Source organism: Ylistrum balloti, unplaced genomic scaffold (genome assembly GCF_031769215.1).
Source record: "Ylistrum balloti isolate Yb309-2 unplaced genomic scaffold, AGI_CSIRO_Ybal_v1 Utg372562, whole genome shotgun sequence".
NCBI classification, from domain to species: Eukaryota; Metazoa; Mollusca; class Bivalvia; order Pectinida; family Pectinidae; genus Ylistrum; species Ylistrum balloti.
The window spans coordinates 1-19,842 of record NW_026783124.1 but is presented as its reverse complement, the minus strand read 5'-3'; the positions used below and the strand labels follow the sequence as shown (position 1 = coordinate 19,842).

At 37.0% G+C, this 19,842-nt stretch overlaps 1 pseudogene; it reads right to left on the bottom strand.

Moving 5' to 3' along the window:
• Positions 1 to 614: 614 nt before the first annotated feature.
• Positions 615 to 12,979, bottom strand: LOC132564699 (uncharacterized; annotated as a pseudogene).
• Between the last annotated feature and the right edge of the window lie 6,863 nt (positions 12,980 to 19,842).

Below are 19,842 nucleotides of genomic sequence, written 5' to 3'. Positions count from 1 at the left end.
CTTACCGGAAATAAAAGGCGCTTTTCTTCACCTTTGGTAGTTCTTCAATTGTGTCTCTCGAACGGTTCGAGAGGGTGACAGATGAACCAGGCAATCAGAAAATCTTGGAAGACTACCTATATTTCTTTGCATATTTCAGGAAGAGATTAAGTTCTGGTTTGTCTCACGTTGGTATCATTAAAGTAATGCAAACAAATGTACTCTTAATGTCAGATATTATTACACCCTGATGACATTATGCTTAGTTCATGTATTCATATTTAAAGAAAATACATAAATTGCATAAAAATAGCTGAATTTGCCATAAATCTGTTTATCTACATGTAAATGACAACAGCACAACATGTATATCAGAAAATACTTAGCATTTATTGTTTTCTCCAGATTACCAGAAGTCACTACTTCAGATGAATCAAAACTGGCAGCATTAAAAGAAACACCACTCCAGCATTTTATGCTGAATTCAGCTCCAAAAGCAACTACAGCAGTATTTGGCCAACTTCCTTTGGGATCCATTCTCTCATACCAGGTAAGTTTATTGTTTTTCACAAGTGTAATATAGTTTTCTTTATATTACCAGGATGGCATATTTGGCAATACGTATGGGAAAAATGTTAGTACTTTGATTGTTTGTCTTTGACAAAAACACCCTGAAAAAGAGTCAGAAGACAACATACAGACCAAATTTCATTAATTTTTGGAAATAGACTTGTCGGCACTCTGTGTGAAACCATTTTGAAAGTTTTTACTTTTGCTACGAGTTTCTCAATATGCACCCTGTGTTTAGCAATGTTTTGGGTTTCACTGACTCATTTGTGTACCAGTCTTGGCAAAAGGTGGAATATTTAACCTCAGTCCCAGTTTTTTTAGTTCATCATCAATAGTGAATCCCTTGTCTGCCATGATAGAGTCATCATCTTCCATGTAGCCATGTTTTTTCATGTCCTTTAAGACTTCATAAAATCCACTTTCTGAATGTAACTCTGACACAAACATTACATTACTATTTGGGTCACATCCAATTAATTGTAACAAAATGGGTAGTAGAAATACAATTTAGAGAATATAATTTAAAACAGAAATTTAAAGTACAACAGGTTCTCTGGAAACAATAACAACAGGTGTCAAAAGTCAGGCACTGGACCAGGGTTAACGTCCTGTGATGGACAGGCAGTTTGGTAGCCCTTAGATATCAAGGGTGTGCCTCACGCACCTAGCCACTGTAGCGAGATAGCTGGGGAGGGATCGCCGATCAGAGTAGATAGCATACTGGACGGTAAAGTACATCGGGATCCCTGAGATAAGGTTACATGAGCTCGCGGGGTGGGGTATTGTCATCCAATCGGGGCTTAGTTAGAATTGAAGTGTTTTGGTATTATTAATACTAAGACAATAGACAGTAGCAGGAGAGTAGCGGGAGAAGAGCAGGAGAGTGGTTGGAGGCTAGAGCTCGGGAGCTAGACAAGTCAGTGCGGGCCTGTAGAGGGAAGTAGGAACTTAAGCGGGAGATGGGGGTGGACTTGAACAGGATCTTGTGTAACCACGGCAAGAAATAAAATTTAACTCAAATACCACGTGTCGGAGTAATTATTGTGTAACATAATCCTTTTAAGGTGTTGCAAGATTTATAGTCACTGTACATTTCACTTTGAAGTCCAAGGGCAGAAGGAGTTTGGGTTCTTAGTTCTGTCCCATCAATAATCATCAGGTTGTTGGATAGTCTTTCCTGAATTCCTTGAGCATGTTTTGGATTATTGTGTCTCTATGAGGACATATTGACAACTGTCCCAACTTGAAATACATATGAGCTATCCATGTATTAAACACAACACCAGCAGATTGTACACAGATTCCAAACCTCATTGCAATATCTTTCAGACCGAAATTGTGACGCAAACAACACAAACTTAAAAACAAAGCGTCGGCGTCCGATAGACGCTTTATGTTTCTCCGTCCCTTTTCATAAGGTATCTTGTATTCTGGGGGAACAAGGAAGCTGAGCAGTGCTAAAAACCGTATATGCACTATTCCTGTATAGTATTTGAAAACATTTTTGAGGTTGTCTTCCTTCTCCAGTACTTGTTTTACCCCAAAACCATGCAACTTTGTTTTCTTGGTAAGTTGTTGTAACTCCTCAATAGTTTTTTCTTGGCTTTTTACTACTGCCCGAAGTTCATGAAGCTCTGTTGTGACAGAAAGTAGATCTAAAGGCGTGATCCCTGAAAAAATAATAACCACAATAAATGCATTTGATCAACATGATAACATGCATTTCATTCAGAATTAGTGGTATGTACATGTAATTTACAAGTTCATGTATAATACTTATGTATCATTTTATAATCAAAATAAACTATATGTATTTACAATTTACAGACAAGAAACTTAAAGAAACCACAAGTACAAGTATCATCTGATGGATGTGGAGATACCTGTGTCACAAGACAAGCACCAGTAACATTGCCCTGTGAATTTCAAGAACTAAATCAAGACCACAGTGTTACCCAAGATTACATCATAGAAATTGAAAGGGAAACCAGAGCGGAGTCAAATTCAAAACTCTGGAATGAGGCAAGAAAATCAAGGATAACATCTTCAAACTTTGGCAAAATACTGAAGAGGAAAGCTAAACCGACTCAGTCATTTGTGGACTTGATCTTTGGTACCAAATATGTTAATGCGACACCATTAGAATACGGGAGAAAAACGGAGGTTAGCGGGAAAAGAAAATATTTGAAACAATTTCCTTCATCACATTTTCATGAATGCGGACTAGTCATCAATTAAGAATTTTCATTTCTTGGTGCTTCCCCTGATTGAAAGTTGTGCTGTGATGGTCAGTGTGGAGCAGCAAAAATAAAATATCCATTTTCAGCAAGAAACATGACAATTTCAGAAGCATGTGACAAAATCAACGGATTTTGCTTGGAAAAAAATAATGGGAAAATTAACTTAAAGCAAAGCCATGAATATTATGCCCAAGTTCAAGGACAGTTGATGATCACAGGATGTGACTTTTGTGAGTTCATTGTCTATACACATTGTGACTTAATTGTACAAAGAATCTTGTCTGATATTCCATATATGTGAGATATGTTGTACAAGCTGGCATTATTTTATAAGGACAATGCTCCTCATTCTTGAAAAATGTGTATTAGTATCTATTTTGATGTTAATTAGATAGACTACTGACATCTCTCATCTGTCTGTGTTGCTGATTCAGTTGTTGAAAGGACTGTTCCCTCCGAGTTATCATCTGCTTCAAATTCACAATTTGTGCTGTAAAAAAAAAAGGAGTAAGAAATTGTCTTATGCTGTCTTGAAGGTATATATAGTCATTGACTTCGTTATGACACTGATCTCATACAATACAATCCAATATATACATGTGTTCAGCGAATAATATAAAAAAAGATAGTAGTTAAGTATTTCTGTAAACAATATTAAAGACTTGTAACTAACATCTGAAGATGTTTTCAACTTGTATTTTACAACACTCTTGCCTTTTATATGTATACATATTTAATTGTTAAAAAAATGACTTTTTTTGTGTCCAACATGTATTATCCAGTAATAAAGATATGTTTTACTCACATCTCTGTGTTTTCATTTAGTGGAAATTTCTTCCTCTTTTTATTATCTGATGACTCTGTGTCAAAGGTAAGCAATCTTCTTTTTGGTAACGGCCTTGCTGGGGTACTTTTTGAGCCATCAGCTGGTAATGGATCAGGGAATAAAGCAGATGGCGCCGTCACCTGTGCAGTGGTCATCTATCGTACTGTGATATTATGGACTATGCACGTTGAAAGCAGACACAATGACTAAGGTCTGATCGGTGAATGATATGGTTCTGAATAAGACGAAGTTTGGTATGTAATTGTGTTGCATTCGGCAAATATTTTTGAATTAACTTTGACTTTTTGTGATGATATATTAATGTATGTATATATATATGTACACACAATCTACCTAATCTAATCTAATCACAACAGAGACTACCTTGCAAGTAAAAAATCTGCATATAAGAAATTAGAATGTAAGTTAAAAAAGAGATACAGATGTTATCAAGGAGATATGCTAATTTATTTGCGTAATTTATTTGCGTAAATACAATCCACGTGCATTTTACAAAACATTCCGAAAATATAAAAACAATATTAACACCGATCTAAATGTAACAGATTTTTATTAACATTTTTCTATGCTAAATACAGGCGTACCCAACACTGATAAAGACATTTATGATTTTTTTTATTATGATGTTAATTTTGATTCTCCTATTTTCAAGGAAGTTGACGTTGATATAAAACAGTCTGAAATACGTGAGGCTATTGGAAACCTTAGTTACAATAAAGCTTGTGGTCAGGATGGTATACTCAACGAATATTTTATACACTGTACAGATATTTTAATGCCATGTCTTTTAGCCTTATTCAATCATATCTTCAGGTCGGGTTATTTCCCATCCTCATGGTCCATAGGTAACATTGTACCTGTACACAAGAAAGGTGACATTAATAATACAGATAATTATCGGGGTATTACGTTGCTTAGTTCTTTCGGTAAACTTTTTACAGCCGTTGTTAATAACAGACTGGTAACATTTGAAATGAAGTACAATAAGATTACAGATGCGCAATTTGGATTAAGAAAAAACTTTTCAACAGTTGACGCCATATTTGCCTTACAAACATTAATTAATCGTACATTAAAAAACAGAAAACGTCTCTATTGTTGCTTTGTGGATTACACCAAAGCATTTGATTTTGTAAATAGACAAAACTTATGGTATAAAATGATCAGAGAAGGGGTTGGTGGAAATATGTTAAAAATTATAAGATCGTTGTATAAAGATGTTAAATGTTGTATAAAATATAATGGTACTCTATCTGATTATTTCGGCTATGAAAACGGATTATTTCAGGGGGAAATATTATCACCTCTGTTGTTCTCTATGTATGTGAACGATTGCGAAATGCAATTTTAATCTGACAATTGTCCATCAATAGAAATACAAGAGATTAACATGTTTTTACTAATGTATGCCGATGATATGGTGGTCATTGCTGAAACACCAGATGGATTGCAAAAAATGTTGAATTCCCTAGCGAAATATACAGAAAAGTGGAATCTGACTGTAAATACAGCGAAAACAAAAATTGTTGTATTCCGTAATGGGGGGAAAATTAAAAGAGAATGAACAATGGTATTATAAGGAGAACAGATTAGAATTATTGGATAAATTCTGTTATTTAGGAGTGCTGCTTAATTTAAATGGTAAATTCAGACAAACACAAAAGCATATTGCTGACCAAGCGAGAAAAGCATTATTTGCAATCTTGAATATCTGCAAAAGTAATTTTTTCAATATAGAAACGCAATTAGCGATGTTTGACACATATGTAAATAGTGTACTTAGTTGTGGGGCGGAAGTGTGGGGCTTCCATACGGCGCCCGAAATTGAAAAAATACATGTGAAGTTCTGTAAACGTATTCTAGGTTTACATAGTAAGACTAGTAATGATATGGTGTATTATGAATTGGGCAGATACCCTATGACTATAGTCCGTAAGTTCCGTATTTTCAATTACTGGATAAAATTAAGAAATTCTGAAAACTGCATTCTTAAATCATGCTATGCTGAGATGCTCGGCTACAATGACAATTGGTTACAGAGTGTTAAACAGGAATTATGTAGAATAGGTCTTGGATACGTGTGGGAAAACCCAGTTGTAAGTAATCACACATTTCGTATAATAAAGGAACGGATTTGTGATATTTACAAACAAGAATGTTTTAGAAAGATCGCATCATCCTCAAAGGGTGAACAGTGCCAATACATTTGTAATTTTGGACATCAATATTATTTAACTAAAGCCATTAATTTTAATTATGTAAAGCAAATAGTTAAAATTAGACAATCTGCTCATACGCTTAATATAGAATGTGGCCGATATAACAATATATATCGAAGAAACAGATTATGTAATTTATGCGATATGCATGACCTGGAAGACGTATTTCATTTTATTCTAAAGTGTCCACGCTATGCCGAAATTAGATGTAAATTTATAAAAAAAACTATTATATAAGACATCCCAGTATGTTTAAATTAATAGAGTTGCTAAACAGTAATAAAATCGCGGAAATAAGAAATTTAGGTAAATATTTAGTGCATGCGAACAAAATGAGATCACAATTGCTTATAAATTAGTTCTTCACTCTCCACTATAGTACGTACATTTTGTACATTGTAATTTTATATAGTACACCGCATAATTGCATGATTGTGAATTGAACTGTATATGGATATTTGTTGTAACTGATAAGTCAGAAAGACTTAATGTAATAAAAACTTGAAACTTGAAACCTGTGACATGCACTCGATGTACCCACGGTCGACGATTCGTCACGGTCTATCGCATACCAGGTGTGAATGGTAACTTCACAATCACTGTGTGGGATAGGTGTGTCGGTTTATATTGAACTCCATACGATGGCTTCAAATAGCGACAACGTAATCGAGAAAATAGGCGATGATGAAATTAGTATGACATCTACGCAAATTGATAAGGATATTTTCCGCCTACTCTCAGATTCTGTCGGAACTTTGGACAATTAAGAATTCAAGTAGAAAGTAAAATCAATCTTTGATAGTGATATAGATGAAATTTCACACGTACGCCAATCTTTATATGATACAGCACTAGTTAAACGCACCGAAACTCCTCAAAATGTTCTCGTGAGACGAACAAACACAGGGAACTCTGCAGCAATAGACAAGTACATTGATGATATATACATACTCTTCCACTATATTGACGGCGGTGTCGCTGTCGGTGAACTAAAGAGTTTATTTCGTCACAAAAACAGGTTCAATTCTACCATAGATATGAACGCATTATTGAGAAATTCCTGCACAGGTATACAAATCAGTGATTCGTCTCTAGTAACTGACGGCTCAGAGGCACCCGAAGGGAACGCAACGATAAGCCCAGACATCAGTGTAAATGGTAAAAATGGCAAATCATCGCTCCCAGCTACCCCGGGAATATCGGAACTATTTGTTTTAATAGTAGGTATGCGCGAAAATTGCTAGACCAACTGTATTATTTGGTTCGAGTTAACAGAGAGGAAATAACTAATCTGCATGATGAAATCAGACTACTTCAAGCGGATGTGCGAAAAAAAGACACTATCATATCGGGTTTACAGAAAAAAGTCTCGGATGTAAATCGAGATCAGAATAAACCAAACATACAAAGCAATTTCAATGATTCTGCTAGAACAGGTAGAAGCATAAACAAACATGTTACTACACGAGACGTAGACAGTAATACTGTTGACGTAATGAAAACGGATACACATCGCGCTCCAATAGCAACATACAACAACAAAGATAAAACAAAAGTAAAGCCAACTTACAAAGATATAGCAGCAGCAATTCAACAATATTCTGACAAATCGAGTGATTCAAGCGACATACAAGTACTAAGTGATCTTAACGCGACAGCTCAATCCTATACCCCAGAAGCGAACGTCATGTCCGTAACTGTAGAGGCTACCAAGCAAACGAATGAGCCTAAGCAACGTAAAGTAGCTTTTTATGGTTATAATACACAACAGCAAATCGGCGTTTATTCCAAACCTGCAAAATATGAATTTCGCGGTGTTAAAAGAAAGCCCAAGATCAAGAGACTCTTGATGTCACGAATAAAAGCTGACGCTTCAGAGGAAGACGTGATAGACAGTATCGTTTCGTATGCCGCTGACAGATCAGTTAAAGTGACCTATATGAAAATCATCAAGTTTTGGGACGGTAGATACCCAACGTACACAGCAAGGCTAAATGTGAGGGAAACTGATTTCGATAGAGTCAATCTGCCTAGTTTCAGGCCAGAAGACGTGTTAATTAGAGAATGGGAAGATCGTTCGAATGAAAAATACGAGCATCAGCGGTCGTCATGGTGAATGTATACTTTGTCTGCTGTATCTGCTTTATGTACGCGACCTTTCTTTGTCTTGACATTAATTTACTAACCTGGAACACACGGGACATAATGTATGGTACCCCCAAGCTTTCAGAGCTGTTGAATGACATAGATATAGCGGTTATAACTGAGCATTAGCTCCTTCCGGAGCAGATGGAATTTTTGAATAGTGTTCATAGCAAGTTTCAGTCTTTCGGTAGAAGCGACGAACGTATTTCGGCAGATCCTGAGCTACGGACACAGTCACGCGGTTTTGGTGGTGTTGCTATTATGTGGAGGAAACAAATGGCAGTTTCACCACTTATTAATGATGGATCTGATCATGTTATTGGCGTTGCTGTACAGCTGGAAAATAATTCGACTTTGTATGTCCTGGGAGCACTGTTGCCGTCCACTAATCTCCCAATCCGTGTGTACAAAGAAACTCTTGAATGTCTATCGGATGTTCATGAAAGATATAGCGAACAGGGCCAAGTCCTAATTCTTGGAGATTTTAATGCACAGATCTCGAAAATGTTTGGTGCTAAAAACACTCAACAAGCTAATGAAAGAGGTTTACTTCTGGAAGAGTTTCTCAGGAACAACAACCTTGTATCTGTTAACTCTCAGAACTGGAGCTCTGGAGAATGTTGTACATATGTTTCAAATGACGGTCACTGCTCATTAATAGACCGTATTTTTGTCGAAAATAGTAAGCTCGACTGTGTACGATCGTCCTATACATACGATGATCACTACCTAAACGTGTCTGATCACCTTCCCGTGTCAATATGCTATGTTATACCTGCTGCACATAAACGGAAACAGTTCCACAAAAAGTCGATAAATTGGAAAAGAGTTACCACTGATCAGAGAGCGGAATACGAGGCTCGATTAAATGTTTTGATTCTAGACAAGGAAATTAACGAAAGAACAATACGTGATGCTATTGATATTGATAAGATTACCAAATGTATTGTAGATATCTTGCACGAAGCAGCTAATGCAACTCTACCTATGAAGCAATACCGCCCATACCTTAAGCCGTACTGGAACACAGGGCAAGTGAAGGATCTTCACACTACCATGCGACAGTTTCGGTAAAGTGGATTCATGCCGGCCGACCAAGGGGCCCCAGATCGGAAACATACACAGCATATAAGCGCTCCAAGCGCGTTTTTCGAAAATCCTTAGACGCTGCGCGCGAAGTCTATGAGCTACAACAGCTGGAGGATTTACAAGAGGCAGCCAATGTAGATATAGGAACATTCTATAACATTGTCCGTAAGCGAAAGTGGAAAGGTTTCGATACGATGGAACTTTGTGTGGATAATGTAGTCAGCCGTGACCCGGACAGAAATAGGAAGGCATGGACCGATCACTATAGTGCGCTATCGAAGCCCTCTGAAAAAACACTTTCAGCAATAAGTTTAAGGACGAAATACAGGACAAGTTAGCAGACATGTATCGACAGAGCAAACAGAATGATAATACTATATGCAAGAAACCAATAAAGTCGCATGAAGTTAGAGATGCCATAAGCGAAATGAGAAATGGCAAAGCAGGAGGACACAATGGTATCGTAACTGAACATCTACGTTACGGCAGAGACTGTATCATAGATATAGTGACACACCTATTCAATCTTATCATCAGTAGAGAGGAATACCCGAAACATTTCAAAAAAGGAAATGTTATAACGTTATTTAAAGGCGGAAACAAGGACAGACTTAACATGAACAACTACAGAGACATTACCCTAACACCAATTTTACAAAAGTTATTAGAAAAAATTCTGTATAAACGTATTTTGAAAAAGTGCACGGACATAGGATTCCCTCATCCTTTGCAACAAGGCTCTAGACCACAATGTGGTAGTATAACAGCAGCATTTGCCGTTAAAGAATCTGTATGTCAATACTTGGAACTAGGATCAAATGTCTACACGGCGTTTCTTGATAATGCCAAAGCTTTCAATAGTGTTTGGATTAATGGGATGCTCTACAAAGTGTATAAGCTAGGATTAAACGGAAATTTTTGCACAATCTAGCAAACTCATTCTCAAATGTTACCGCGTGCGTACTATTCGATGGAGAAAGAGGAGAGGAGTATCCTTTGCTACAAGGGGTCGGTCAAGGCCGAACGTTATCCGCTTGGCTATTTTTAGTCATGATCTACGACCTCGCAAAGCAACTAGACATAGCTGGCCACGGGCTGGTAATAAGCCAGTTACATATACCGTGCGTGTTTCTGGCGGATGACACCCTTCTTCTTTCGGCTTCCATTGGTAAGTTGCAAAAGCAATTGGCATCGTACAAAACTACGCCAATCTTTGGAGACTTAATTACAATTCTAATAAAAGTTCAGTGATGCAGTTCAACAACAAAAACGCAATCAGAAAACACCAACTGCACACTGTTATTTAGAAAACGATCCTATTTCATGGGAAACATCCAAAGTATATGCTGGTGTAATGTTTTGCTCCAATCTTGCATGTAATGAGGGTATACATCAAGCGTGTTCTAAAGGAAGGAAGTCGCTCAACTCTCTCATCAGTGTAGGTATTCATCCAAATGGAATGAATCCGTTGCTGAGCAGTAAAGTGGTAGAAACGGTCGTGATTTCCAGTATCTTATACCGTTGCGAATTATGGTCCGACCCAACAAAATCCTGTATCAGTGAGCTGGAAAGAACCCAGCCGCCAGGCGATGCCAAGGGTTCGAACAGAGATCTCTCTCACTCATTACAACAAGGGCGTTAGGAATGCGCGATATCTGGGGAGAAGTGGAGGTAAGAAAGCTGTTCTTCTGGAACAAACTTTGTCGCGCTGATACAGGTTTCATTTGGAAAACGCTGTTTTTAATTCGTTTGTGTGGCTTTGTTTTGTGTAATAATTACCTGAAAGAAGTAAGCTTCATAGGTGACATATTTGACATAATGGTGAAATATGGTGCTGTTTCGCTTTTCTATGACTACATATTCTCCGACCGGACACAAGGCACTGGAAAATGCTCGTAAAAAACTGTGTTGAGAATTACTATGATGCAATTTGGATTGAAAGAGCAAATAACATTGATGCTCTCAGTAGATACATATCGATACATCCACAGAGAGGCCCTAATCCCTTGTGGAAACTTACCAGGAAGCACCCGAAATCAACTTGGAAAATTGCCGAGCTGATCAAATTAGCATATCAATGCGAGTCTGAAGAAGTTCTGTGTAAATTATGTGGTAAAAGAAGCAAAGACATAGCTCTGCATTTTTTATTGTTGTGTCCAAAGCTCTTTAAAAGTAGGGATAAGCTACTAGACGGTGTTGTTAACGCTATTGAAGTGCAAAATTATATTCAATTTTCGAACGCTCCTGAAAAGGTACAATGCAGTTTTCTTCTAGGAGATAGAAGTAATATATATGTGACGGATTCTGAATGGGAAGCACTTGTGTTAAATATGGCTTCAAATATTCCAAATGAATGAACTCTTATAAAGGATTATGTCATCACGACTATGTTACCACACATGTGGTATTGCGTGATATGCTGTAATATCTATAGTCATGTCATTGTCCATATTATTATTATTATTTCTATACGACTGTCCTGAATATGTTATGTCCACACAACTTTTCATAATATTGTGTTGAAAATGCTAAGACTAATCTCCGTAAGGAGGAAATAAAGAATGTCTGTCTGTCTGTGTTCAGCGAATAATATAAAAAAAGATAGTAGTTAAGTATTTCTGTAAACAAGACTTGTAACTAACATCTGAAGATGTTTTCAACTTGTATTTTACAACACTCTTGCCTTTTATATGTATACATATTTAATTGTTAAAAAATGACTTTTTTGTGTCCAACATGTATTATCCAGTAATAAAGATATGTTTTCCTCTTTTTATTATCTGATGACTCTGTGTTAAAGGTAAGCAATCTTGTTTTTGGTAACGGCCTTGCTGGGGTACTTTTTGAGCCATCAGCTGGTAATGGATCAGGGAATAAAGCAGTTGGTCCATTACCTCCTTCAAAATGCTGAGAGGAAAATAAAACATACAGCTGTAATTAAATTGATTATTTTTTTTATGCTGACAGTCTGTATCTAGCAAGATACATTATCTTTATAGTGTCAGGCTGCCAGCTCATTGCAGTTCTGTTTTGTGTCAAGGCACCTGTACCCTACAATAGCTGGGGTATATAATTTAATGACCCTTGATTAAAAAAAATACTACATAAGTTTGTGTACAAATAAAATGAATAATTTGAGATTTACTAGGTAATGTGTTATAACCTTCATGTTTAAGATTTACAGAAATGTGTAGTGCTGTTCAGATATTCTGAGATGATATGAAATGACTTCTCATCAATTTGAATACCAACTAATATTTAAATAATTCAAATTGTCATGCTTAGAATATTGTGATAGAAATTAAAGAAAGTTGCATTTTGGAACAAAACAAAATTACACATATTTTTGTCTAGCCATGAAGATTAAACCACGTTTACTTCAAATATTGCTATAATGATAATCAGCTGATAGTATCCATCCGTGAATTAAAAAAAATAATGTAACGTGATGATGCATGTATGCCACGACAAGCACATACAGTAGGTCCGTGTCTTTTTAGAACGTGAGCTAGGCCTGCTTGGCTCCGGGCTCACCATAATCATCAACATTGAACAGACGAAGTAAGGAGGGGTGTTATACTTCCGAGTTTTGTATTATCAGAACATGTTAACTGAACTGGGCCGTGTGTTTCAAGTAACTTTAAGTTAATATTCGTAAGGAAAACCGTGTAGAAAATTAAACGATAACATACCGTAGAGCACACGGCTTTGTGTTTGTTGATTCTGTCAACATTGAGCTGGTCATGCGGTCGTCCACATGTTTTTATCCATCGTAGACATTTTTCCAGGTTAGTCTTCGGCTTTGAAAATAGTTTCAAACTTGCACCATTCAGTCGCTGTGGGTATCTCTCATCGGCAGTGTAGGTTCCCCATGCACATCGTAAAACCATATCTGTGTTTACTTGTGGGACAACGTGCGCTTGTGGGACTTAATGGCGGACGAGTAAACAGCTGATCGGGGCAAAGTACATGCAATTATGTAACAAAATCAGTGTCACGGATTTGAGATTATTTTAAAATATAATTTAAATTATAACTATACAGCTTGGGAATTATTTAGAAATATAATTTAAATTAGAACCTTAATAGCTTTAGGATATCTACCTTAATATTATAACTTTTACAATTTGGGATTTTATCTAGTAAAGATACTGTAGTGTATAACAGTGATTTTGGTCTTAGTCTAGACTATATAACTGTGCTCCGTGGGATGATCAGGTGGCAGGTAAAACTGTAAAACTGGAACATCTGGTGTTCTAGAACATTCTAAAGGAGGGGGATCAGTCACGTGATGTTTGTAAGTATAAGTCATGGTTCTCGGAACTAGAGGGTATGGTTCAGGCCATATTCGGGAATGGGTTTAGAACAAGTGTCAAGGGCTATAAATCTAGGGCTGGACACTGGGTTGAAGAGAGCGTACCTGACTGAGCAGACGGACGGACGTTGGCTATTAACACCTCCAGAAGACCCGAAATAAAACTACGATGTAACCAACAACAGAGTTTTGTCCTACTATACTATAATTATTTGATTGGTCGATATTATCGGTTTGATTGACAGGTCGGAACTATGTATTGTATATGTACCTATTCCTATATAATGTTAGTATGTATCAATTTACGGATTGTGATGGCCAGCATGAACTATTAAAAGTTAATATGTAAGTTAAATTAAACTATCCAAAACTGTATTCTACTAGACATAAGTCAGACTTCTAATCGTAATTTAAATGCCAGAAAGAGACAGCTTAATCTATTAATGACACTTGTAGACTTGTGAATAAATAACGTGTTGTCTAGTAGCCAGAACATACTTTCTGTTAATAAGCTATCACACATGTCCAGTATACATTCGCTCCCTGGTTATTTACGGAATAACATAAGCTTACCAATACCGTCTGCAGGACTGGTCAGAAAAACCTTAGCTTGTCGTAAACAACCTAATCTACCACTATGTGTGTGTATTAGACCATGTAAATAACTCGTGTATTATCCACTTCTTGTTAGCAAATATGTAATATTAGATTATCAATGTCTACGAATTTCAGTATAAATACGACTAGGTTTCTAGCCAGTTGGCTTCGGTTCCTGAAAGCATGCGAGTGTACCACCTCTCCATGTCTACACACAATAAATTTACATCAACCTGAACAGCGTTTGGATTTCTTCATCTCCACTCAACACTGCACCACTCCTCATTCTCAACAAAGAAGTTTACTCACTTCACTTTAAGCAATTTAGCTAACATCAGCGTAGATTCATGATTCAAGATACATAGGTTGAGTGGGGTTTGATCAACGGTCATTCCGGCAGTGGGGATAAATAGACGCCAGATATTGGGGTTTGTCAGAGAAGGCCGGGAGCGCTGGAGAAATGAGCACCATCTCTAACAAAAAGCCATGACCGACTGTTTGTTCTGAATAAAAGAAGAGATGAAAAGGAAATAACGACTTTCTTGTACTCGATTGGGCCACACCCTGTACCTGCAAGGGTATGATCAGTCACTGCACATTCAGGGAATCGAAAAACTGTTTTCTTCGTTACCTTCCTGGAAACGATTGGTTATTATTATTTTTCATTTATTTATCTATTTTTTTTTAATTTGTTCATAATTAAAAACTCAACACAACAGAACAAAGCATTCTACAAGATGTTGAAAAAATTGAAAGAAAAACCCGAAACTCGTATTGCAAACATGGATGATTCTTCTAAAATTCAAGACATCTACAATTTTGTTTGGAAGAAGCTGATGGAGGTTGCACCACTTCAGCGGCGTTGGGAGAAACCTGTGCCAGCAAGATGGGTGGAACTATAGCATGAATTAGTTAGGCTAAAGAAAGCAGGAAGCATTGTCCTTACAACAGGAAATTAGCTGTGCGAATTCCAGCAGATGATATCTTAGACTTTTTGAAGTAGGAAGTCCATTTTAAATCATTAACTGAAGGCGGCATTCATGACATTCTATTTATTTCATGAAAACCAGATTTCGATCAGTGAAGCTCTTCAGTCGACAATCCGCCAGAGGATCACATTTTTTCACAGAAAATTGTTCCTCTTAATGTATTATAACCATTCTTTTTCTTAATTAAAATCGGTTTTGAATATGTGCATATATTTATTTTGGAAAGCAACCAAATTTGACTAGTAAATTAGGTAATGATCGCTCACGGTCAAGCTTATGACTTCATATCAATTATTCTACAGTTTAATCAAAAGGACTAGTTGAGATCATATTTAAACAAAATAATGTACGGACACCAATGATTATCATAACTGATATGGGGACACTAAATTACATTTCTTTTAATTTCTTTGAAAGGTCATGGTTTTTATGAAACATTACTTTGGGTCAACATTGTATTCTTTTTATGTAACGAAACAAGCTATAAGTTTGTGTTTGGATTTACTATACTTACTTTTGTGATATTGACTACTATACTATAGGACTTATTTTGGTGCCGTGACCAGGATTTTTGAACCCGAGACACGACGACTTTGAAGATTGACTGAAAGAACAAGTAACGAAAGGTAGGTGATTTTGGTTTTATTTTGACCTGAAGTAGCTCTCAAAATGGCAAATGTTGATCCAATACCATTGTTTCAGGAACTTAATGTACAGTTGACTAAGATATTCTCTATGTTAGGGGTACAGGGGATAGCACAGGTAATTAAACCGTTTACAGGGGAACCAGCGTTATTTAAATCATGGATTAGGGATATAGAGAAATATGCAAATTCTATAGATCTAAAGAGGGACAAAATAAATTTGGTAGCTTTCCAATCCAGTAAGGGACCTGTTAGTGATTTCATTCAGATATATTTAAATAATACAGAAACAAATGACTGGGGTGCGTTGAAGGCAGAATTAACAGTGAAACAGTGGGAACATGAAAGTATACCTGATGAAACTGATATGTAGCTGGTACAGAAGCTGATATAGGAAATTCCTATGATGACATAGATGATGTAGTATCTATGTCAACAGATGATTATACTGACTAGTAATTTCACAACTAACCCCGTCCACTTTCTTAAATCGCTTTCCAGAGACAATGGCAAATCTTAAAGAGCACCTTGCCACCCTCCCTTCGGAGCTCCAGGAGCTCATTAGAAGCTACGTTGTCAAGGACCGGGTCACAATGCTCTGCCCCTTGACCCGGGAAATTTAGCTTTTCGCTGAGGATGTTCGAGACTCCAACAGGAGAGAAGAGTATGTTTCTCCTTCCCGTTTACGAGTTCCCGAACAGTCCTCAAATCCAAACATGCGAGTCACCATCCTTTCGAGGTGTGACGAGGATGAGAGTTGGTATGACGAGGATGAGAGTTGGTATGACGATCCCGAACCCCTATTCAGAGTCCAAATCGATTTTGATAGGGTATTGAATGATCATGGAGTAGGTTTTACACCCTCCAAGATCGTGGATCTCTCGGAAACAAGGGAGTGGAAGCTAGAATTACGGGCGTATGAGGTATGGAGGGAGGCTTACCTCCAATCTCGCAGAGAACAACGACGCCCTAATTGGGTTAGACATCGACAGGCACCCGGGTAACACATTTTTCCCTTAAAAACCTCACCCTGATTTTATCTCGCCCTCATTACAGGAGTTTTCTTAGATATTGTGTGCACGAGAGTGGTTGATGGAAGTTGGTTTATATGAGGTATATATGTGTATTTTGGCTTATATGAGGTATATATGTTGCAGGGCACCATGAGGCCGTGGGCTTTAATACTGACCCTTCCACTCTCTGGGCTGGTCGATTGTGATGTTCACAATCACATTGTTTTTCAAAAACTTAATGAAGTCACCACCACTCGTTCTAAGTGGCTGGTCAGATTTGTAATAGATTTAGAACCGTATCACTTATTTTTGTCTAGGCTATCCGCTGATATCAATCAGACTATTGCATCAGCCGATCAAGTACCACAGAGGCATGGTGATAGTAGTTCGCAACATTATACAGTATCAGTATACGCCACCATCTCTAAACTTAAGTTAGAACTGGAATCAGTTCATGACGCAACAAAAGAGTTATTATCAAATTTTATAGCGTACAGGAAATTACACCCTTGAATAAAGCGATCTATTCTACCTATTGTGGGAAAGGCTCTCAGTTTTCTGTTCGGTACAGTGTCAAATAGTGATTTAGGTGCTATCAGAGGTCAATTAGGGACATTGGCATATAATCAGGCAAAACTTAGTCATGTCCTTACACAAAGTCTAACTATTCAAAATATCACACGTACACAAGTAGAGGAAAATAGACAGGGTATTAATAATGTCAGAGAGTTTTTCACAATTAATTACATGAGGCTACTAACTTTATCACATGGATTAAATCGTAGATTGGGAAAATTAGAGGAACTTCATTGGTTGTTGAGGAAATACGGTACAGACTACAAACTGCGACATTCTACACTGAAACTTTGGGCGCACAATTAGATATGCTTGCACTAGGACATCTGTCACCGAGTGTCATTTCACCAACAAACTTACAAGAATTATTAGTTTAGATAACAACTTGCCTCACACATTAAAATTACCTCACGATCCTATTAAGAACTTATGGGAATATTACAAGTTTCTTACTTGTACTACAGTAATGGAAAACGATAAGATCATGATCATCACATCTATTCCACTGTTAGATATAAATGGGAAGTTCGAAATTTTCAAAGCCATTAATTTACCATTACCAATTACACCGACTTCTGATAGTGGTTCTCATACTAGTACTTTGAACGCAAAATATCAGTTAGAAGCAGACGTTGTAGCCTTGAATGTTGAGAACAAATATTATACTCGAGAATGATGAAGTAAATCAGTGTTCACAGCGACATGTTGATTTTTGCCCGATGCGCAACCCTGACTATCCCACAAATTTGAGTAAGAAGTGTATTATTGCATTTATAACTATAGATGAAAACAAAATTTCCAAATTCTGTACCACCATCGTGGACCCTTCTGCTTCCATCCCTAGTGCTCAATATCTTGATCAAGGAATGTGGGTCATAACTACTAATACTCCCACACGATTCTCTATTATATGTCAAGTAGGTGATGACAAGTTAGTGAATCAAATCATTCAAAACCCGATTGGAATTTTGACACTAGATCAGACTTGTTCGGGCACTAATGACAGGCTCAGTTTATTACCATTCTATGAAAAACGGAGTTCGTATCAAATTAAAGGGGATTGGAACAACTTACTTCGCATCACTAATGCTTCCCAAATAAGATTGTGGAAACTGTTTCATGCCGCTTTACCTAATTTTACTCTAGTTGAAATACCCGGGAAACTTAAAGAGATAGAACATATACCTATGAATCAGCTCATTAACGAATTACAAACTCTCAGGGCTGTGAGCAATAATACTGGGTTTCCCCTCTGGGGTATAATAAGTATTGGGATCGTAGGAGTAGGAATTATTTTGGCTATTTTACTTATGTATAGACGATATGGGTTCGGGAAGTTATGTAATTATGTAGATCGACTAGCCATGAGAGAGCAAAAAAGGTCAGGTAAGGCAATCACCCAACCTCGTCTCGGACTGGTGACACTAACTGGTGCAGGAGTGGACACCGACGACAGCCCACGTCTATCCTTACCACCTGTCGCCGACGAATGTGTGATGACATTGTCCAAACAACGTATGGACAATGATGACGACTCATCCCCAATAGCCACGATGGTCACCGCTGACGGTCAACAGGCTGTAGCCGTCCGCAAAACCTATCCTTATCTGCTTGAAGATCCTATCACCAGGACTTCCATCGTACCCAACAATCCAACGACCAACAATTCAGTCAACACTACAAGTGATGGCAGCTGCTGTTAAACGGAATGTTAACTTGAACTTTAACGCGGGCCGGCAATGGATTTCTACTATGGGTGAGGACCCGGAAACCATAATTCCACAGTGACAAACATTTGTGACTTTGTACATAAGTGAGACATTCATAATTATATATTATCATCATAATTTACCTTTGAAGGATCATTAACTGTGCATGTGCCTTATTTACCAAATGACTATTGTGTGGATTTTAATTGTGTGGATTTTAAATTCGAACATGGACTATAAAGTGACTTTCGTGTATAGTGGTTACAATAATTAAACTTTAAACTATAAATTAATTATTCTCGATCATAATTCTTTTATTGCGTTCAGTGTGATGACTATTGTGCATCTATATCACTTCAAGTTGCGATATTGTAATATGGTTTGTATTGTAAATATGCTGTACATAATATGTACCCACTAACCGACTGCTCGACGGAGGTAATTGACTCTGAACATTTCACGAATTGACATCCTACTGTTACTTATGGGATAGTGCCAGATGTTAATGGGATGTTGACGGGGGAACTTTACGATGTCAGTGAATATTTATATAAGGTGGGAATGGAGTGAATATATGAAAAAAAATGGTTATAGCTGTTAAGCAAGGAAAGAATTATAATTGTTAATTATAATTCTCTGTAAAAAGGAACGAATGTAACAAAATCAGTGTCACGGATTTGAGATTATTTTAAAATATAATTTAAATTATAACTATACAGCTTGGGAATTATTTAGAAATATAATTTAAATTAGAACCTTCATAGCTTTAGGATATCTACCTTAATATTCTACTTTTACAATTTGCGATTTTATCTAGTAAAGATACTGTAGTGTATAACAGTGATTTTGGTCTTAGTCTAGACAATATTACTGTGCTTCGTGGGATGATCAGGTGGCAGGTAATTAACAA